Below are 23529 nucleotides of genomic sequence, written 5' to 3' on the forward strand. Positions count from 1 at the left end.
TGTATGTATGCCTGTACTGTGGCTTTGCTGATGTGTGTAGATCTTACAGCCATGTAAATGATTCTCTTCTGACTTTGGGATAGGACCACCTATTTCAGGAGTAATCGGTTCAGAAGTCCTCGCAGTTTACATTTTAAAACTCAGTGTGCACATAGGGAACTATATTTAATATCTTGTGATAAACCATAATGGAAAAGAATATGAAAAAGAATATATATATATGTGTATAAATGAGTCACCTTGCTGAACAGCAGAAATTAACACAACACTGTAAATCTACTATACTTCAACAAAATTAAAAAAAAATTCAACACGCAGCTAACAGATTTGGAGAAGACATTTGCAACACTGATATAAATGGTGATCGAAATATATAAGGATGTTTTATAAATCATTCAGAAAAAGATTAACAACCCAGTAAAAAAAACAGGCAAAGACGATGAACAAGAAATTTACAAAAGAGGAAACCTCAGATGTCCCGTGACAGGAAAGGATGGTCACTAATGATGAGAGAAATGCAAATTAGTGAATACACAGTTCAACAAAATGATACTGTTATATACCAATATCTTGACGAAAATGAAAAGGTCTGACAGTTACTTAATATTGATAGATTGTATGGGTAAATGGGAACTCACAGACTGCCAATGGTGATATAAACTGGTACTTGTGTTTTGGAGAGCTATTAAATGGTACTGTTAAAAGTGCTTATACCATATGTGCACAGCATTTCTATTTGTTGGGGAATTTTTTTTTGCCTTCCAGTTTTGTTGAGATATAGTTGACATACGGCACTGTATAAGTTTAAGGTGTACATCGTGAAATGATGACCACCTTAGATTTAGCGAATATCCATCATCTCATAGTTACATTAAAGAAATAGAACCCTCAGAATGGGAGAAAATATTTGCAAATGAAGCAACTGACAAAGGATTAATCTCCAAAATTTATAAGCAGCTCATGCAGCTCAATAACAAAAAAACAAACAACCCAATCCAAAAATGGGCAGAAGACCTAAATAGACATTTCTCCAAAGAAGATGTACAGACTGCCAACAAACACATGAAAGAATGCTCAACTTCATTAATCATTAGAGAAATGCAAATCAAAACTACAATGAGATATCATCTCACACCAGTCAGAATGGCCATCATCAAAAAATCTAGAAACAATAAATGCTGGAGAGGGTGTAGAGAAAAGGAAACACTCTTGCACTGCTGGTGGGAATGTGAATTGGTACAGCCACTATGGAGAACAGTATGGAGGTTCCTTAAAAAACTACAAATAGAACTACCATATGACCCAACAATCCTGCTACTGGGCATATACCCTGAGAAAACCATAATTCAAAAAGAGTCATGTACCAAAATGTTCACTGCAGCTCTATTTACAATAGCCCGGAGATGGAAACAACCTAAGTGTCCATCATCAGATGAATGGATAAAGATGTGGCACATATATACAATGGAATATTACTCAGCCATAAAAAGAAATGAAATTGAGCTATTTGTAATGAGGTGGATGGACCTAGAGTCTGTCATACAGAGTGAAGTAAGTCAGAAAGAGAAAGACAAATACCGTATGTTAACACATATATATGGAATTTAAGAAAAAAAAATGTCATGAAGAACCTAGGGGTAAGACAGGAATCAAGACACAGACCTACTAGAGAATGGACTTGAGGATATGGGGAGGGGGAAGGGTGAGCTGTGACAAAGCGAGAGAGTGGCATGGACATATATACACTACCAAACGTAAGGTAGATAGCTAGTGGGAAGCAGCCGCATAGCACAGGGAGATCAGCTCGGTGCTTTGTGACCGCCTGGAGGGTTGGGACAGGGAGGGTGGGAGGGAGGGAGATGCAAGCAAGCGGGAAGAGATATGGGAATATATGTATATGTATAACTGATTCACTTTGTTATAAAGCAGAAACTAACACACCATTGTAAAGCAATTATACTCCAATAAAGATGTAAAAAAAAAAAGAAATAGAGAAAAGTTTTTCCTTGTGATGAAAACTCAGGATTTACTCTCTTCACGACTTGCATACAATGTACAGCAGTTAATTATCTCTATCACATTGTACATTACATCCCTAGTACTTATTTAACTTGTAACTGGAAGTTTGTACCTTTGACCGCTTTCATCCAACTCCCCCTGGTATTTCTGCTTTAGGAATGTACCTTAAAGAAACGCTCACATGTATCAAAAGGAGATGAGTGGGGATGTTTAGTGCCGCAATGTTTGTCACAGTGAAAGACCCCATCAGTAGGGGAGAAGTTGTACAAGATATTTATGTATTCACATAATGCTTACACTCCATGACAGTTAGGATGAATTAAGAGTTACATGTCTTACCACTAATGGATCTAAAAATTATATGGCAAACAAAAAAATGTTGCCAACCTTATTTACATGTAAATGTATTTACATTTACATTTTACATTTGTATAAATTGAAATACAAAACAGTCTATCTAAGAATACCCGTGTGTAGTGAACACACATCACGGAACCCACATGCCAGTGTCACGCAGTGGTTACCTCTGTGTGAGGAAGGGACATGTGACTTGGGGATGGGAACAAAGGGAACTTCAACTCTGTGAGGTTTCATTTGTTTTAAAAAAAAAAGACATGAAGCAAATATGACAGAATGCTGCAATTTGTTCATGTTGGGTGGTGAATATGTATGTGGCATTAATATACATGTAATAACACATGGGTTAACACACATGTAATAACACACGGGTGTTATTCTCCATGTGTTTCAGCATTTTTATTCATAACAAAAATTTAATGCAGAGGAGGGACAAAGGGTAGAATTATCTTAAAAAAAAGAGATCTGTGTGACTGTTATTAAGTGGATTCTGTTTAAGAACCCCTCTCAGCTTCCTATTGGCGATGAGGTCGTGTTTTGGGTTCTAAGATCTTGTATTCATTCCACAATATGTGCTGACACTTTTTAAAAAAATTATTTTTGGCTGTGTTGGGTCTTCATTGCTGTGCACAGGCTTTCTCTAGTTGCGGCGAGCGGGGGCTACTCTTCGTTGTGGTGTGCGGGCTTCTCATTGTGGTGGCTTCTCTTGTTGGGGAGCATGGGCTTTAGGTGCGCGGGCTTCAGTAGTTGTGGCTCGCGGGGTCTAGAGCACAGGCTCAGTAGTTGTGGCGCATGGGCTTAGTTGCTCCGTGGCACGTGGGATCTTCCTGGACCAGGGCTCAAACCCGTGTCCCCTGCATTGGCAGGCAGATTCTTAACCACTGTGCCACCAGGGAAGTCCCTAACACTTCTTTTTGACCCACCTCGTTCATGGCGAGGAAACAGGCTGCAGCTACTTCCTTAGATAAACTAGGCTTTAAAGGCCCTGAGCGTGCTGTGCGCTGTGTGGCTCCCAGAGCTGGCCTGCATCTCATTGGAAGGAAAACGTCAGGTAAGATCCCTTCCATTGCTTGGTCTCTCCTGCTTTGGTGTGACTTACTCCCTGGATGACTGTGAACCTTCCAAAGTCCCCAGCTTTCAAATCCCAGCCGTTGGAGAGATCAAAGTGCGTTCCTATAACCAGAGGAACCATTTCACAGCAGGAAGACTGGCCTCAGGTTCCTGGGCACTGCCCAACCTCTGCAGGTGGAAACGAGGGGAGGGGCAGGAAAGAGTGGGTCTCCTGGCTGCCTGTGTCCCCCCCCCTCAAAGGAGGTGAAGTCTCCTCCCTCCCTCCTGCCCTCACTGATGCCTGCACAGAGATGCTACATGGGGTGACCCATCGATACTCCTAGATGAGCTTTGGCATTTGTTAAAAGCAAGACAACAGACCCCAATAAAGCCACTTATACTAAGCCCCACGTCACCAAACCGAGACATAATTACAGTTTCCAGTCTCCCAGAACTGAACCCAGAGCAGTCAATCAGGAACCACCTGACCAGCACTAGTTACACAATCTACCTGACAGACCCCTGCACTCCCTAAAGAAAAGTGACCTTGCAGTAACCAACCCGCTTTTTTTGCCTAAAATAACTTCCTTAATCTGGCTCCCCCTGGCCTATCAAAGTCTCTCATTTTGTACAGCTAGACGGACGGTGCTAGACTTGACTCAATTTCCTCAAATAAACTCTTACAATTTTTAATATTCCTCAGTTTATCTTTTAACAAGTTCTTGCAGACACGAAGGATGCCTTTGCAAGCCCATTTCCTCTCCTGGGCTGCTTTCCTTCTGGGGGTAACACCCCTCACGTTTAAGCATTTGAGTTCCTTTATTCGGGAAAATGAGCCTAAACCTGGCTTCCGGCACGAAGCTCACCAGCTCACGTTGTGAACAGCTATGCTGTCCCACAGGAGTGCTAGCAGGCTGATTGCTTTCCCACCCTCGGCAGCCCCGCAGCATTGACTGTTCTCCCTGTAATGGCCTGGAAAAGACTTCCAGATCCCGGAGACTTTGCTTCCTCTTTCCTCAGTGTGGGTACCATATGCATCAACAGCTAAACCCATGTTATGTTGGAGTCGAAGTCTGATCTCTGGCAGTTTAAATGCAAATATGTCCTAAGTTGGCCCCATCTAAACAGGGTGCCTCCCAAAAGCCTAATGTCTCAAAACCACAAATAAAGGGAGGAGAGATTCGTGACAAGTCTCTCTCTCTCACACACAGTTCCTTCCCCATATAGAATTTGACTTCCCAACAGCTGGTCTCTAGGTGTGTAGTTCTCAGGAACCACAGACCTCAGAGAGGAGAATTGGCAACTGAACTCTGAGCTGGGTGTGCAAGTAGCTTAGCTCTCTGCTTTCTGCATGATCCACAGAGAACACTCCCACTGCTTCTCGTTGTTCACCAAATCCCGAGGCTCATTCTGCTGTGGTAGAGCCAGGGCACTGGATGAGATGAGAAGCAGAACGTTCTCTCAGCCCTTGGTCCACTTACCCCTCCCTCCCTCCCTTCCATCCAACTTTCCATCCATTCATCCATCCTTCCTTCCCACATACATACATCTATCCTTTTTTTCTTTCTTGTTTTAACCAGTTATTCTATTTTCAGTTCTCTGCTGGGCACTGAGGATACCAAAAAACCCCACCAAAACCCAAAACCAACACCCCAAACAAACACAAATCCTGGCCCTGAAGGGTCTGAGATCACTTCTCAGGGAGCAGACACAGGAACTGCAACTGGAAACAGGGCAGGTGAGGGTCATGAGCCCCAAACAGGAAGGAAGCTCCAACTCTACTCTTAGGAGGGAAAGAGAGAGATGACCTTGCTTCTGTTTCTCAAGTCTGGAGTTAATAAATACAATTGCATTCATTTTTATATCCATGGTGTTGTATAGTTTACAAAACTTTATAAGGACTTGAATTATTGGCAGAACTTTTCCGGACTGAGTGTGGAGATGCAAAAGACTCATTGATGCAGTTTCTCTTTTGTTTCATACTTTTCTCCCAAACACAGAAACAAGAGACTGAAGTTTAATTTTACATGTGTGAAGCGTTTACTCTAATCCCTTCTTATGCTTACTATTTCCAAAGACCTGGAGGAGACTTTTACAAAGGGACAGATTGGGCCACGCAGGGAGCAAGAGATTTTGCCTATGAGCCTCTGGGGATCTATACCATGCAGAACACGAACAGGTGATTAAAAAAACTGAAATTAATTGAGCTGTAGGAAAAAAAATCATCACAAGCTACGTTCAAAGAATCTAATCATTACTTTTTTTGCCCCTTTTTATTCTGGAGAGTCAGAGAGGTCCCTTGCTTCTTTTAAAAAAGCAAAGAGTGTACAGCAATAATAGGATTTAGTTCTACTTAATAACCACCTGAAAAGGGATAAGGGTAGCACAGGGAGAGGGTGGAAGGTGGAGGCACGGATGAGGGGAAAAGAAGAGAGCTAGTGGAAGATGGGTGGGGCACCGGGTCCTGCTTGTCGGGATTACCAGTTCTACCAACTGCCCTTGGTGGCATCTCACAAGAGAAGACTGGCCAAAGCTCTCAGAACAGGCTGACAGTAGGGTGCTGTTTCTGACATATAGGGCACCGATTAGAGCAATATTACCTGCAAGGCTGGAGGACATCAACCTCCACACCTGTAACCCAGGGAGCCACACCTGAAAGGCAGCCCCAGGATCAACTCCACATGCCTCTAAAACAAGGGCCACACAATCGCGGAGACCTGATAAAACAGAATGACATTTCTAATCACAAGGAAACTAATCACAAGGAACCAGACGGGGGACTTCGGTTCTTAGTTGAACACATTGCTTTACAGAAACAAATATGACAAGCTCCCAGCCCAGCCTGCAACAACGTGTTCCTTTGGTTTTAGAAACACGTAATCGCTTTAACTGATTGCCTGTGATCGTTAGAGCATCCTGCTAGGGTCTGCCCTGGTCACAGAGGAATAAAACCCAAAGCAAGGCAGCCAGCTGACTGCAAACTCGAGGGCTCTGCTCAGGGCTGTGGGGACACTGCTCGGGGAGGGGCCGTCACCCGCAAATGGAAGCATGACGGAGTCCAAAGGCTGGATGGTGAAGGATGAGGACCGAATGCACTCGAGACTAAACAAAACAGAATTTCAAAGGCATTTGGTTTATATTGAACTTGAGAGAAAGCAGGAGGAGGAAACCTTTACCGAGATGCCCAAGGCACTTCTGGTTTTAGAAGTTTGTAACATGGGTTGTCCCACCGATGTGACTTTAAATGGAGGTGGTGCCTTTTGTCACAGGTATGCCTCCAGGACTCCTGTGAGTCACCTGCAAGTCCAGTTTGGTGCCCAAAATGGGAGAAGAGTGGGAGAGAGAAAACGAATAATGAGAGAGAGGAAAATAAATTTCTAAGTTATTGGGCAAAAGTCGGATGAGAAAGAAACAATTTAGGGGTGAAAGAGATGTTGAAAACTTGTCCCAGCAGAGTTTGGTTACTACCTGGAGTAACATTCAGGGGTGGGAGGCCTCGGGGTGGATTGGGAGGAAGGGATTCTATGCAGAATGTGACGGTTAATTTTATGGGTCAGCTTGACTGGGCCAAGGGATGCCAGGTAGCAGGTTCAACATTATTCTGGGGTGTCTGTGAGGTTCTCTTTGCAAGAGATGAGCATTTGAATCAGTAGACTGAGTAAAGAAGACCACTGTCGAGTAAAGAAGATGACTATCCTCAATGTGCGGGCACCATCCAATCCTTCGATGGCCGGGAGAGAACAAAGACGGGGAGGAGGGGACATCTACTCTCTGCCTGACTGCTGGGCTGGACGTGGGCTTTCTCCTGCCCTCGGACTGGGACTTACACTTTTGGTGTCTCTGGTCCCCAGGCCTCCAGGTTTGGACTGAAATACACCACCAGCTCCCTGAGTCTCCAGCTTGCAGACAGATGGTGGGACTTTCTGCCTCCATAATCGAGTGAGCTCTGTGTGATAAATCCCCTGCTCTCTGTCTGCATGGGTATGCATATCTCATTGGTTCTGTCTCCGGGGAGAACCTTGACTAACACAAGAAAGGAGTATTTTGCAAATCTGATGGTCGTGATTCAACATGGTGGTGTCTATTGAACATAAACTTAGGACACACCATTTGCCAAGCAAAAATGTGGCTTAAAAATCGGCATTTATTAAAATATGTAGCATAGTCTGCTACCTACTAAGCACTGTCTTCCGTCAGGGGGTAATGCCTGAAAGCAGCTAGGCTGGGATTTCCAGGGTTCGGGTCAAACGGACCTAAAATATCCAATCCCACACCCTGATCTGCCAGGAAGGAGATGAAGGTGGTCATGGGCTTTCCTCAGCTTCTGTTCCAGTGGTTCCCAAACTTTTGCATGGATCTGAGTCACCTGGGAGGTTTGTTCAAACAGACTGCTGGGCCCCCACCCCCAGAGAACCTGATTCAGTGGGTCTGGGGTGAGGTCCAAAAATCTGCATTTCCAGTAGGTTCCAGGGGAACGCGGCTGCTGCTGGAGGGGTGTCGGGAAGACCCACACTTTGGGGACCACTACTCTGCCTGCTGCGGTTTCCTCTTCACCAGGCTCTCGGATTTTTGCTTCTAGGCCCCGTTTAGTGAAATGTCCTTGACGTCTAGTACTTTAGGGAGATGTATGCAGCCTCGCGATGCCAGGCACAGCCGAGGCCATTTGCTGTCGTGGACCCTGCTCCGTGCTTTCTGGAGGAATCGCAGGGAGCCAGGCTTCTGAGGCTGGAGTCCTTGGAACGTTGCTTCCCAGCTCCTGGCTACAAAGAATAACACTTTCTCTCTGCTGCCGTCTGTGTCGACTTCCAGATGCAGCCAAGCGTCTGAACCTCAGGAATACACTGTAAGTGTATGGACTTGGTGCGGACAGATGGCTCTGATCACAGCCCCGGTGTGAATCATTATTTCCCTCAGGATGTTCCTTCCAATGGCTGAAGGAAGTGACAGATGACTGGAAGAGATCCAGAGACGTTGCATAAATCTCTGTCTTATCAGTGAACGAGGGCAGGCCACCATGGATTGAGTTTCCTCTGGTGTTTTTTATATTTCCAAGTGCATCCAGGCCCCTGGTAAAGCTTGGCCCTTGAGCAACTTCATAAAGTAAAGGAGAGGGCGTGCTGCCATTTTCTGCACTGAAAACAGTAGAATAAAAATGTAACTTGGGAAGTGGCTGCAGCCGAGCGCATGGCAGGATGGGGATGCTTCTCTCCCTTCTGGGAATTTGCCAGACTGAACCCTCAGCTGCACCTTATTTCCTCAGGAGGTCCTTTTACCCAAAATGGGACATTTGGTCCCCTTAGGAGATCAGAAGGCCCACCTGGGCTGGTTCCTGGGGGGGACACTGAGGAAGGCAGGTACCTGGGGTCAGGAGTATTTCTCATGGTGCTCAGGAAGCTACAGCCAGAGTGCGGACCCAGCCCTTGCCCAGTGCAGGCAGGACTTTTTTTTTTCTGTTATAGTTTTTTTTTTTTTATTCAAACAGAAAGTCACAAAAATTATAATCATCCTCATCAGTTCACTCAGTCCCATGTAATTAATTTTTTTCATCTTGATCTTTTGTTAGCACTTTTATGAGTTCATCAGTTTTCCATCAGAGTTCTGAAAATGCTTATTCATTCAGTTCAGCAGTATAGTCAGTTACCAGAAACCTGTACTTGTCAGAGTCTTTTCCATGAATTCCTTGAAGATGAAACCCTTTTATAGGAACATTTTTGCAAAAGCATCAGAGTACACCCAGAACTGTCTGTAAATGACAAAAGACTTAAAACTGACCATGGTTAAAGATTTGATGAAAGTTCATAATAATGCAATTGACAAGGAAATTTAGTTATTTCTGAGATATACATTTTAAAATAATAACTAGAACTATGACTTATAACATTGTACCAGAACATACAAGATTTTTAGGAATTTCATGTAATGTCTGAAACATTTATATTCACATATTTCCATACAAATAACCCAAAGAAAGTTTAGTACTAGTTTTGTTTTTTTAATTTTTTAATTTAATTTTATTTACATTTTTATACAGTAAGTTCTTATTAGTCATCAATTTTTTTTTTTTTTTTTTTTTTTTGCGGTACACGGGCCTCTCACTGCGGTGGCCTCTCCCGTTGCGGAACACAGGCTCCGGACGCGCAGGCTCAGCAGCCATGGCTCACGGGCCCAGCCGCTCCGCGGCATGTGGGATCTTCCCGGACTGGGGCACGAACCCGTGTCCCCTGCATCGGCAGGCGGACTCTCAACCACTGCGCCACCAGGGAAGACCTAGTCATCAATTTTATACACATCAGTGTATACATGTCAATCCCAATTGCCCGATTCATCACACCCCCACCCCCACTCCCCCGCAGCTTTCCTCCCTTGGTGTCCATACATTTGTTCTCTATATCTGTGTCTCAACTTCTGCCCTGCAAACCAGTTCATCTGTACCATTTTTCTAGGTTCCACATACATGCGTTAATATACGATATTTGTTTTTCTCTCTGACTTACTTCACTCTGTATGACAGTCTCTAGGTCCATCCACGTCTCAACAAATGACCCAATTTTGTTCCTTTTAATGTCTGAGTAATATTCCATTGTATATATGTACCACATCTTTATGCATTCGTCTGTCTGTAGGCATTTAGTTTGCTTCCATTACCTGGATATTGTAAATAGTGATGCAATGAACGTTGCGGTGAATGTCTCTTTCTGATTTATGGTTTTCTCTGGGCATATGCCCAGTAGTGGGATTGCTGGATCATGTGGTAATTCTATTTTTAGTTTTGTAAGGAACCTCCATACCGCTCTCTATAGTGGCTGTATCAATTTACATTCCCACCAACAGTGTGAGAGGGTTCCCGTTTCTCCACACCCTCTCCAGCATTTGTTGTTTGTAGACTTTCTGATGATGCACATTCTAACTGGTGTGAGGTGATACCACACTGTAGTTCTGATTTGCATTTCTCTAATAATTAGTGATATTGAGCAGCTTTTCATGTGCTTCTTGGCCATCTGTATGTCTTCTATGGAGAAATGTCTATTTAGGTCTTCTGCCCATTCTTGGATTGGGTTGTTTGTTTCTTTACTATTGAGCTGCATGAGCTGTTTATGTATTTTGGAGATTAATCCTTTGTCTGATGGTTCGTTTGCAAATATCTTCTCCCATTCTGAGGGTTGTCTTTTCGTTTTGTTTATGGTTTCCTTTGCTGTGCAAAAGCTTTGAAGTTTCATTAGGTCCCATTTGTTTATTTTTGTTTTTATTTCCATTATTCTAGGAGGTGGATCAAAAAAGATCTTGCTGTGATTTATGTCACAGAGTGTTCTTCCTATGTTTTCCTCTAAGAGTTTAATAGTGTCCGGTCTTACATTCAGGTCTCTAATCCATTTTGAGTTTATTTTTGTGTTTGGTGTGAGGGAGTGTCCTAATTTCATTCTTTTACATGTAGCTGTCCAGTTTTCCCAGCACCACTTATTGAAGAGACTGTCTTTTCTCCATTATATACCCTTGCCTCCTTTGTCATAGATTAGTTGACCATAGGTGTGTGGGTTTAACCTCTGGGCTTCCTATCCTGTTCCATTGATCTATGTTTCTGTTTTTGTGCCAGTACCATATTGTCTTGATTACTGTAGCTTTGTAGTATAGTCTGAAGTCAGGGAGTCTGATTCCTCCAGCTCCATTTTTTTCCCTCAAGACTGCTTTGGCTATTCGGGGTCTTCTGTGGCTCCATACAAATTTTAAGATTTTTTGTTCTAGCTCTGTAAAAAATTCCATTGGTAATCTGATAGGGATTGCATTGAATCTGTAGATTGTTTTGGGTAGCATAGTCATTTTCACAATATTGATTCTTCCAATCCAAGAACATGGTATATCTCTCCATCTGTTGGTATTATCTTTAATTTCTTTCATCAGTGTCTTATAGTTTTCTGCATACAGGTCTTTTATCTCCCTAGGTAGGTTTATTCCTAGGTATTTTATTCCTTTTGTTGCAATGGTAAATGGGAGTGTTTCCTTAATTTCTCTTTCAGATTTTTCATCATTAGTGTATAGGAATGCCAGAGATTTCTGTGCATTAATTTTGTATCCTGCAACTTTACCAAATTCATTGATTAGCTCTAGTAGTTTTCTGGTGGTATTTTTAGGATTCTCCAAGTACAGTATCATGCCATCTGCAAACAGTGACAGTTTTACTTCTTCTTTTCCAATTTCTATTCCTTTTATTTCTTTTTCTTCTCTGATTGCCATGGCTAGAACTTCCAAAGCTATGTTGAATAATAGTGGTGAGAGTGGACATCCTTGTCTTGTTCCTGATCTTAGAGGAAATGCTTTCAGTCTTTCACCATTGAGAATGATGTTTGCTGTGGGTTTGTTGTATACAGCCTTTATTATGTTGAGGTAGGTTCCCTCTATGCCCACTTTCTGGAGAGTTTTTATCATAAATGGGTGCTGAATTTTGTCAAAAGCTTTTTCTGCATCTATTGAGATGATCATATGGCTTTTATTCTTCAATTTGTTAATATGGTGTATCATATTGATTGATTTGTGTATATTGAAGAATCCTTGCATCCCTGGGATAAATCCCACTTGATTGTGGTGTATGATCCTTTTAATGTGTTCTTGGATTCTGTTTGCTAGTATTCTGTTGAGAATTTTTGCATCTATATTCATCAGTGATATTGGTCTGTAATTTTCTTTTTTTGTAGTATCTTAGTCTGGTTTTGGTATCAGGGTAATGGTGGCCTCATAGAATGAGTTTGGGAGTGTTCCTTCCTCTAAAATTTTTTGGAAGAGTTTGAGAAGGATGGGTGTTAACTATTCTCTAAATGTTTGATAGAATTCACCTATGAAGCCATCCGGGCCCGGACTTCCGTTTGTTGGAAGATTTTTCATCACAGTTTCAATTTCATTACTTGTGATTGGTCCGTTCATATTTTCTATTTCTTCCTGGTTCAGTCTTGGAAGTTTATACCTTTCGAAGAATTTGTCCATTTCTTCCAGGTTGTCCATTTTATTGGCATAGAGTTGCTTGTAGTAGTCTCTTAGGATGCTTTGTATTTCTGCACTGTCTGTTGTAACTTCTCCTTTTTCATTTCTAATTTTATTGATTTGAGTCCTCTCCCTCTTTTTCTTGATGAGTCTGGCTAATGGTTTATCAATTTTGTTTATCCTCTCAAAGAACCAGCTTTTAGTTTGATTGATCTTCGTTATTGTTTTCTTTGTTTCTATTTCATTTATTTCTGATCTGATCTTTATGATTTCTTTCCTTCTGCTAACTTTGTGTTTTGTTTGTTCTTCTTTCTCTAGTTCCTTTAGGTGTAAGGTTAGATTGTTTTGAGATTTTTCTTGTTTCTTGAGGTAGGCTTGTAGAGCTATAAACTTCCCTCTTAGAACTGCTTTTGCTGCATCCCATACGTTTTGGATCGTTGTGTTTTCATTGTCATTTGTCTCTAGGTATTTTTTTATTTCCTCTTTGATTTCTTCAGTGATCTCTTGGTTATTTAGTAACGTATTGTTTAGCCTCCATATGTTTGTGTTTTTTTACATTTTTTCCCTGTAATTCATTTCTAATCTCATAGCACTGTGGTCAGGAAAGATGCTTGATATGATTTCAATTTTCCTAAATTTACTGAGGCTTGATTTGTGACCCAAGATGTGATTTCTCCTGGAGAATGTTCCGTGCGCACTTGAGAAGAAAGTGTAATCTGTTTTGGGATGGAATGTCCTATAAATATCAATTAAGCCTATCTGGTCTATTGTGTCATTTAAAGCTTCTGTTTCCTTATTTATTTTCATTTGGGATAATCTGTCCATTGGTCTGAGGTGTTAAAGTCCCTCACTATTATTGTCTTACTGTCAATTTCCTCTTTTATAGCTATTAACAGTTGCCTTATGTATTGAGGTGCTCCTATGTTGGGTGCATATATATTTATAATTGTTATATCTTCTTCTTGGATTGATCCCTTTATATTATGTAGTGTCCTTCCTTGTCTCTTGTAACATTCTTTATTTTAAAGTCTATTTTATCTGATATGAGTATTGTTACTCCAGCTTTCTTTTGATTTCCATTTCATGGAATATCTTTTTCCATCCCCTCACTTTCAGTCTGTATATGTCCCTAGGTCTGAAGTGGGTCTCTTGTGGACAGCATATATATGGGTCTTGTTTTTGTATCCATTCAGCAAGCCTGTGTCTTTTGGTTGGGGCATTTAATCCATTCATGTTTAAGGTAATTATCGCTATGTATGTTCCTATGACCATTTTCTTAATTGTTTTGGGTTTGTTTTCGTAGGTCCTTTGCTTCTCTTGTGTTTCCCATTTAGAGAAGTTCCTTTAGCATTTGTTGTAGAGCTGGTTTGGTGGTGCTGAATTCTCTTAGCTTTTGCTTGTCTGTAAAGGCTTTAATTTCTCCATCGAATCTGAATGAGATCCTTGCTGGGTAGAGTAATCTTGGTTGTAGGTTCCTCCCTTTCATCACTTTAAGTATATCATGCCACTCCCTTCTGGCTTGTAGAGTTCCCGCTGAGAAATCAGCTGTTAACCTTATGGGAGTTCCCTTATATGTTATTTGTCATTTTTCCCTTGCTGCTTTCAAGAATTTTTCTTTGTCTTTAATTTTTGCCAATTTGATTACTATGTGTCTCGGCATGTTTCTCCTTGGGTTTATCCTGTCTGGGACTCGCTGCGCTTCCTGGACTTGGGTGGCTATTTCCTTTCCCACGCTAGGGAAGTTTTTGACTATAATCTCTTCAACTATTTTGTCAGGTCCTTTCTCTCTCTCTTCTCCTTCTGGGACCTCGATAATGTGAATGTTGTTGCATTTAATGTTGTCCCAGAGGTCTCTTAGGCTGTCTTCATTTCTTTTCATTCTTTTTTCTTTTTTCTGTTCCGCAACAGTGAATTCCACCATTCTGTCTTCCAGGTCACTTATCCATTCTTCTGCCTCAGTTATTCTGCTATTGATTCCTTCTAGTGTAGTTTTCATTTCAGTTATTGTATTGTTCATTTCTGTTTGTTTGTTCTTTAAATCTAGGTCTTTGTTAAACATTTCTTGAATCTTCTCGATCTTTGCCTCCGTTCTTCTTCTGAGGTCCTGGATCATCTTCACTATCATTATTCTGAATTATTTTTCTGGAAGGTTGCCTATCTCCACTTCATTTAGTTGTTTTTCTGGGGTTTTATCATGTTCCTTCATGTGGTACATAGCCCTCTGCCTTTTCATCTTGTCTATCTTTCTGTGAACGTAGTTTTTGTTCCACAGGCTGCAGGACTGTAGTTCTTCTTGCTTCTGTTGTCTGCCCTCTGGTGGATGAGACTACCTAAGAGGCTTGTGTAAGTTTCCTAATGGGAGGGACTGGTGGTGGGTATAGCTGACTGTTGCTCTGGTGGGTGGAGCTCAGTAAACCTTTAATCTGCTTGACTGCTGATGGGTGGGGCTGGGTTCCCTCCCTGTTGGTTGTTTGGCCTGAGGTGACCCAACACTGGAGCCTACCTGGACTCTTTGGTGGGGCCAATTACAGACTCAGGGAGGGCTCATGCCAAGGAGTACTTCCCAGAACCTCCACCACCAGTGTCCTCGTCCCCACGGTGAGCCACAGCCGCCCCCCGCCTCTGCAAGAGACCCTCCAATACTAGCAGATAGGTCTGGCTCAGTCTCCCCTGGGGTCACTGCTCCTTCCCCTGGGTCCCGATGCACACATGACTTTGTGTGTGCCCTCCAAGTGTGGAGTCTCTGTTTCCCCCAGTCCTGTCTAAGTCCTGCAATCAAATCCCACTAAGCTTCAAAGTCTGATTCTCTAGAAATTCCTCCTCCCGTTGCCGGAACCCCAGGTTGGGAAGCCTGATGTGGGGCTCAGAACCTTCACTCCAGTAGTTGGACTTCTGTGGTATAAGTGTTCTCCAGTCTGTGAGTCACCCACCCAGCAGTTATGGGATTTGATTTTACTGTGACTGCACCCCTCCTACTGTCTCATTGTGGCTTCTCCTTTGTCTTTGGATGTGGGGTACCCTTTCTGGTGAACTCCAGTGTCCTCCTGTCGACGACTGTCCAGCAGCTAGCCGTGACTCTGGTGTTCTCACAAGAGGGAGTGAGCGCACGTCCTTCTGCTCCATCATCTTCGTCCCTTATCCAGCCAGGACCTTTAACGTGGCTCCAACAGCATTCCACAAGGCCAGAGATAACAGCTGTCCATGTTATTGATGTTCCCTCCTTCCCCCCCATCTCCCTTCCTTCTTCCCTCCCTCCCTTCCTTCCACCTAGCCATCAATCCATCCATCCATCACGTCTGTGTGTCTATGTATCTATCTGTCGTCCATCTATCTATGTCTATCATTTATCTGTCTATGCCTTATTTAGTAGAAATGTATTACATGTCCAATACATGGTTCTGAGCTGGGTGTTGGGAGGGGGAAGCAAAGATCTTAGCTCCCCTCCAGGACCTAAGTGATATCATCTCTTTTCTGGGGTTCTCTTTTAGGATGGGGGAAACTTTCCCTAAATCTCCCTAACAGACATCCCTCATCTTTCCACAGCTCCCCCAGCCCTGCCCCACCGCCCACTCAGCAGACATTGGGCAGATGTGGACTAATGTTCATTCCTGAACCAATTGCTCGCAATGAAGTGATGGAGATTTGCTTAGACTAATCACTGGGGTGAAATGGGTGTTGGGGGTCCACAAAGGGACCGCCAGGGAACACAGTAAAGACCACCTACTGTGGCCTAGGACATGTGCGCCGTGGCATCAGGAAATACAGTGGAAAGGAAGGAGGGCAGGGAGATTTACTCTGGAGGCGGAGGGGACCTTCAGAGGGATTTTAGGGAATAACAGGAACTGGGAGACAGACAAACAGATGCAGAGGCTGGAGGCACGAGATGCGAGGCCCGTTAAAGTTTCTTTGAGGAGTGGGGGAGAGGTAAGGAGAGGTGGCAGTGAGGGACAACAGTGAGGAAGGTTGTGCCCTCCAGCTCAGACGTAAAAGCAACTGGACTGACAGAATGACTGCATTAAGTCTGGATGGTGGTCTCGTGAATTTAAGCCTGAGTTCCTGGGAAAACGGCAGTCTCTCTCTCTCTCTCTCTCTCACACACACACACACACACACACACACACACAGAGTAAAGGGATCAAGAGATGGAGCTGGCTGACCACCCCCTTCACTCAGCTTAGGACCCTGGTTCCACCTGTAGCATTCCCTCAAGACCAGGCTGAAACGTCAGCAAGACCCTGTGCAGGTTTGGGGATAAGGTGTGCAAAATGCAACCTCCTTGTAGACTTTGCCCCAGCTCTGCTGGCCAAGAAGATGCATCCTCATCTAAGGCTTGGACCAGCCTCCCTGGGCACCTGCTGTGCACGTAATACAGTAGGGAGGAGAAGGACCTTTCTGCCATGAGGGCCGAGGCGTGTCTGTGTCCCTCTTGGAGCCAGATGTCATGTCTTTGCTCTCTTGTCCTCCTTTGGGACAACCTAACCTGACTCAGTTCTGGCCCTGCAGGACACTGGACTTGTAGGAGGACCGGCCGCTGGGCAGAGCAGAGGCCACATTTTCTCTGACACGGCCTCAGGCCAACATTTAAGGAGCGGGGAGACAGGAGGGGCAGCAGAAAGAGTTCCCATCTGAGCTGAGGGAAAGAAAACACTATTTTCCAAAAAGCATATTCTCAGGAAATCAAGCATTCAAAGGAAGACGGAACCTTAAAGTCCAACACACTTCACCTGGAACAGGTCAGGTACGCGGCCTAAGTGAGCCCGGAGACCTGTCAGGGCCTGTCAGCATTTTACTCCCCCAGATAGAAGAGGGCCTTTTGATTTAGACCAGAGAGAAGAAATCCGGGCAACTGGGACTTCCCTGGTGGTCCAGTGGCTAAGAATCTGCCTTGCAATGCAGGGGATGCGGGTTCGATCCCTGGTCAGAGAACTAAGATCCCACATGCTGCAGGGGCAACTAAGCCCACGTGCCACAACTACTGAGCCCTCGAGCCACAACTAAGAGCCCATGTGCTGCAAGCTACAGAGCCCACATGCTCTAGAGCCTGCACATCACAACTAGAGAGAAGCCTGTGCACTGCAATGAAGCAAGACCTGACACAGCCAAAAATAAAAATCAATAAACATTAAAAAAGAAAGAAAGAAAGAAAGAAATCCAGGCAACTGAATTCACATCTCGCAGGTCTGTTCCTGCGTCTCAAACAGCACACCAGTCAAGGAAAATCTCAGGGTTGGGTACACCCGCCTGAACTTAGGGAAGGTGCCAGCCATGGCTCACCATCTGAATGTAGACTGGCAGGCCAGCATGTCCTTGTCCCACAGGCTCAGAGCTAAGCTACGTGCTGAATTATGTTTGCATCTCAAGGACACTTACCCCAAAGCTTGGTTAAAGACCCCATCTCCAAATGCAGTCATGTTGGGAGTTATAGATTCAACATGAACTGGGGGTAAGGAGGATATAGTTCTGTCCCTAACATATCAATATTTGGTTTACTTCCTCTGTACTGTAAGATTCTAAAGATCTGAGACCATTTTTTTAAAATTAATTTTTATTGGAGTATAGCTGTTTTGGGGACCATGTTATATTCACCTTCCCCAGTATCTGGCACAGAGATAATCCACACATACTGGCTGAATGAATGGATGAAGGCAGGGCTACAGGGCTGCCACGTACAGCTGCCCAGGCTGTGTACTTCACAACTCCACCCAGACTACGGTGTGAATAGAGCCTCCTGGAGTTATGTAGAACTATGTCCAGTTGGATGACCATGCTCCTTCTTCTAATGAGGAGAATTTGGGATGTGCTTTTTTCTTAATTTCCCCAAAGTTGCTATGCTATGCTCCCATAGCTGTGTAAACTCTATGTACCTCAAGTGTAAGTATTATTATATCAATTAGGCTGTGAATAACAGAAAGCTGACCTCCTGTCTTACACAAAGGAGGATTCATTTTTTTTACATAATAAGTCTGGGGGTAGCTAGGTACTGCCTGTGGTTTAGAGCAGCGGTTGACAAACTTTTTCTGTAAAGAACCAGATAGTAAACATTTTCAGTTTTTTGGAATGTATGTTGCAACTACTCTACTTTGTCATTACAGGGCAAAGTCAACCACAGATGAATTGCGTGGGTGTGTTCCAATAAAACTGTATTTACAAAAATAGGTGGTGGGCCAGAATTGGCTCATGGGCCACAGTTTGCCAACCCCTGGTTCCACGGAAGATTGAACAGAGAGAATGCCAGGGAGGAACGGTCGGGAAATGGTTAAGATGGTCCTGTGCTGCAGAAGGCTCCTAAGCTCGCAGACCACACCAGCTTGTCTCCACAGTTGCCACAAGTTCAGCTGCCCTTTGGGGTTTCTGACCTTTGAACCAACAGTGATCAGGGTGTCCTGGCAGAGTGACCCAGCCTCACGACCCGTCCACAGTGCCTGGAGGGTGAAAGAGGCCACAGCACCCTATCCTCAAGCCAGAGTCAGTGAAAACCAGAGATAAATCAGGGCAACTTCCACTTCAGCAATCAGCCCCGCCATGCTGGTGGTCGGCGACAGACTGTCACCCAGAGGGACACAGAGTAGACCCTCCAGGCCCTCTGTGACTCCCCCGAAGCCTGGTCCTCTCTCCCCTGCAGAGGGAGATGTCCTCCTTCCCCCCCACACACCATACCTCCCACGGCGGCGCATGGGCCTGGGCCCCTTAGTGGAGGCTCTAACCACCCACCCGCCCGGCCACGCGGGACTGGCCACTTCTAGACGGCGTCTGTCCCCTCTTTGCACAACTCAGGCTTTGCTCTGAAATGACGGTGAAGCTCTTACTCACTGGCCTTCATTCTCTCCTTGGGATCGAAGCCAATGAGTCTGCTTTTCCTCCCGCCTGGCAGTCAGTCCTGCAAAGAATAACGATGGAGGTTATTCTTCTCATCTCGGGCTGTCACAACGCAACACAACAGCACAGGCCAGGGGCTGAAACAATACACATTCGTTTCTCACTGTCCTGGGCGCTGCCAGGCCCAGGTGAGAGCCTGCTTCCCAGCTTGCAGACAACGGTCTTCTCCACGTGTCCTCACAGGGTGGAGGGAGGGAACTCTGGTCTCTCCCTTCTTGTAAGAAAATGAATCCCATGACCCTCATGACTTCATCTACCCCTAATCACCTTCCAAGGCCCCGCCTCCACGTACCATCACAGTGTGTGTTAGGGCATCAACACAGGAATCTGGGGGGACATAAGCTACCAGCCTGTGACATTATTTTTTTTTTTTTTGCGGTACGCGGGCCTCCCACCGCTGCGGCCTCTCCCGTTGCGGAGCACAGGCTCCGGACGCGCAGGCCCAGCGGCCACGGCTCACGGGCCCAGCCGCTCCGCGGCACGCGGGATCCTCCCGGACCGGGGCACGAACCCGCGTCCCCTGCCTCCGCAGGCGGACTCCCAACCACTGCGCCACCAGGGAAGCCCCGACATTATTATTAAGCTCCCATTTCTTAAGCCTCTACTGTATATCACAGGAGCTGTATTGGGGACATACTCCTTTCTTCTCTGTTTTTCAGATGAGAGAAGGTTCTGAGAGGTTAAACCATTTATTCAAGATTGTCTGCATGTCACAGAGAACAGATGAGCCAGTCCACTCTGTGTAAACAAACGAGGATGGCCTAATCTTGTTCCTTCTCTGGAAATGTATTTTTTTGCCTTCATAAGAGCTCCAGGCCGCACTGTGACTGTTGTGGGCCCGAGTCACGCATGTCGTGTGTTCATGGTCTCCTGCCCCATTAAAACACACACACACACACAAATTATATTTCATGATTGTGTTTGTAGGATTATTACATATTGCAGGCTGGATTATTATATATTCATCATTATTATATTCATTTTCTTCCTTCTTTATTTTGGAAGAACTTCAAGTTGAAATGTTTTCACGGACTCTTAGAAGCACCATGGACCAAGCACTGCAGCACCCCTGCCTGGAAAAGTCAGCCTGATAACGAGCAGGCCAGGGATTTAGCCACTGGGCTGCTGAGGGGCTGCTCTGGGGGAAGTGGCACCTGGGCTCTGTAACTACTGAAGCCTGAGCCAGGAGAGATCCCCGACTTAAGCTTTTTAACCTCAGCAGGAACCTCCCTTAAGCTTGGGGTCCTCCGTGTGTCTGCAGCTCTCATGGATGAGCTAAGGATTCACCCCAAAATTCTGGCCAACCACTTGAGGAGTCGCCATACACACAGACCCCTTAGCCTCACTGGCTGATGACCTGTGGGGTGAAAGGTGCCATGGGGGAAAGCCTGGCATTCTGGTGTTTGGCCACAAGGGGGCACCGATGGTCCGGCCTGCTGCCTGGCACCCAGGCCTGGCCCTACCTGCCTGGATCTCAGCCCTGTCAGCCTGGCTGCCCCGTTTCTGGCCCAGGTTTGCTGAGCTGTGTGGCCCTGGGGCAGGAGTGTCACCTCCCTGGCCTCAGGCTCCTTACTGAGACACTCAAGGTGGACTGTAAAGATCTCTGAGGTCACTTCTGCTCTCAAAATTTAATTCTGCAGGAAATACAGCTGGGCCAAAGCACAGCTGTGGGCCCCAAGGCCGGTTTCGCTTCTGCTCTGCAGTTACCCTGGCTGGGCGACCTGGGCTAAGTCACTTTCCCTCTCTGGTTCGCACTTGCTTGCTGTAAGAAAGAGGCCTTTCAGTGGGCCACCAGCCTGTCTGGAGTGTCCCCGGTGACCTTGACTTCTCCTGCTGAGAAAGGGCTGGGGGCTGGGCCATTGCAGAGCAAGGGGGCTGGACGCAGGCTGCTGGGGGCAACCCCACACCTGGAAATCAGAACCTTCTGTCTTCCGCCTCCAAGGCCCAGAGGAACTCCTGGTTCTGGGGCTGCAAAACCAACCCCAGATCCTCCAACAAGAGCTTTCACTGGCTCTGCCTGGATCCCACTGGGATGAGGGATATTAAATGGTTGCTTTTCGTGGTAAGTGTCTCCACGGGGCTGTGAATTCCCTGGGATTTGAATACCCGGTGTCTCCAGTGCCCGGCCCAGTGGCTGGCAGCAGGCCCCACAATGAGCAGACGTGCTGCACAAGAGTCAGCTGGGTGCCGGTTAAAAATACAGAGTTCCAGGCCTGTTCCTATGATGGATTTTGTAGGTCTGAGTGGGCCCCCGAAAATCAGCATTCTTTCAACGGGCTGCTGGGTAAAAGGACCCCACAGAAATGTTGAAAGAACGAATAACTTTCATTAGTGGGTGGGGTTTTTTCCCCCCTATCCTTTTTTTTTTTTGGTTTTTTTGTTTTAAATCGTATCTCAGCACCTTGGAATTTGGGGAAGAGGGATGTAAAAATAGCCATTTTTCAGAGTCAGGCTTTCCCATCTCATGTTTAGTCTGGGACCGCGTCCTCAGCCTCTCCGGGGCTGCGGTCACTGTGGAACGCTGGTGGCAGTGCACGCCGGGCGCCCCTGAAACCCCTGGCGCTCAGCCCCCCGCGCCTGCCCAGGGCAGCTGGGCCACCACCAGCCGCCTCCTGGGGCTGGCCGAGGGCACGCCTGAAGCGTCTCTCGTCCTGGTGGGCCTCGATTGGCCCCGCACAGGAGAAACAGTTGAGCGGATAAATGATGTCTGCACCAGAGAACAATCTAACTCACAGATGCAAAGTACCCGCACCTGAGGGTACTACCTCCCCACCTCCTAAACCCCAACCCCGGCCAGGTGGGACGACGCCACCGCCCCTCCTCCTGCCCTTGGGGAGGCAGCCCCCGCCCCCTGCAGGGGTGCCGGTCCTCCGCAGGGCCCCTCCGGGCTGCCTCCCCCTGTCAGGGCCCCGACACCCACACAGCCTGCACACTCTCCCCGCTCCGTAAGCCAGGCTCCAAAACCAGTCATAACAAGCTCACCAAAGAGGAAAGGGGGGGAGTTAAAAAAAAAAGGTATCTTGGCCTCAAAACCCAGAACCCGATTCACTTCCAAACCACATAAAACAGCCAAGTGACAAGGCTCCCGCGTCTGGCCTGAGGGCTTTGCCTCGGGGGGGGGGGGGGGGGGGGTTCCCCCCCCCGCCCCGCCTCGGAAATGGGCGTCTGGAAGAAGCGGGTTGTGGTCAGACCTGCTCTCTCATCGCGCCCCCTCCTCGGCCCCCCAGCGACCCCCATCCTCTTGGGGAGCAGAGAGGAGAGTCTGGCTGGTGGGTTTCCTGTTAACTCTTCCAAGCGTTCCTGCCCCAGGCCTGTGCAGTTCAGCCCCTTCGTCCCTCCCTGGGAGGGGGCACAGCCCCAAGCCCCCGGCCCCTCACCTCCCTTCTCTACTCACCTCTTCCCGGAGGCAGCAGCCAGCCCTGCGTGGGGCCTCGGGGCCTCTGAGTCCGGGCGTGGGGCGCGCAGGGGAAGCGCGAGCGGTCACTCGGAAGACCGCTCCGGGGGTTCAGCCTGCTGTTGCTGTTGCTGCTGTGCTCCGTGAGGCTCCAGGGGCCAGGTCCTTCCGCCCCGCAGGCCCCTCTTCTCAGCACCGCGCTGCTAACGGCGGGAGCCCGGCCACCGGGCGGGCATTACCGACAACGCCAGGCGCTCACTCACGCACGCACGCACGCACGCACGCATGCGCCCACGCGCCGCGCATGCGTCGTCTCAGCATACAGTGAGCCCTGAGCACCTACTCTGCTCTCTGTAGACCCGCAGGCGGGCGGTTCCAGACGTTGGGCTGAAGAGACCCAGGCTCTGAGTTACAGCTCGGCCAGGCTGCAGAACCACAGGGAGCCGGGGCCTGAGCCTGGGCTGGCGGGCCAGCGGCTGCAGCTGGGACCCAATACCTGGCATGGAGAGCTCGGCCGCCTCGGGTCAGGTGTCTTTCCTGCTTGGAAGAGGAGATGAGGGTGCCTCCCTCGACCCGTGGAGCGGTGCAGGCCTGTGTGGTTGATGTGGCCGGCTGGGGTCCTGCCTCCACCACCGCCTCCTCTGATCCTGCACTTCCCCCCCAACCCCAAGCCCTGTCTGGGAGATGCCCTCCAGGACACGACAGCCCACATTTTTTTTTTGTCTGCGTTGGGTCTTCGTTGCTGTGCTCGAGATTTGTCTAGTTGCGGCGAGCAGAGGCTACTCTTCGTTGCGATGCACGGGCTTCTCATTGTGGTGGCTTCCCTTGTTGCAGGGCACGGGCTCTAGGCGCGTGGGCTTCAG

At 46.6% G+C, this 23529-nt stretch overlaps 1 long non-coding RNA gene across 1 annotated transcript in view; it reads right to left on the reverse strand.

Moving 5' to 3' along the window:
* The window catches only part of LOC116749577, a 31787-nt gene extending 8973 nt beyond the window's left edge, over positions 1-22814 (reverse strand). The window contains exons 1-2 of the long non-coding RNA XR_004348641.1: positions 22667-22814; positions 19207-19273 (exon numbers count right to left, since the gene is read on the reverse strand). This is a non-coding gene — a long non-coding RNA (uncharacterized LOC116749577). The remainder of the gene's footprint in view (positions 1-19206; positions 19274-22666) is intronic.
* Positions 22815-23529: the final 715 nt, after the last annotated feature.

The sequence above is a fragment of the Phocoena sinus genome, chromosome 2, assembly GCF_008692025.1.
Source record: "Phocoena sinus isolate mPhoSin1 chromosome 2, mPhoSin1.pri, whole genome shotgun sequence".
Lineage (NCBI taxonomy): Eukaryota > Metazoa > Chordata > Mammalia > Artiodactyla > Phocoenidae > Phocoena > Phocoena sinus.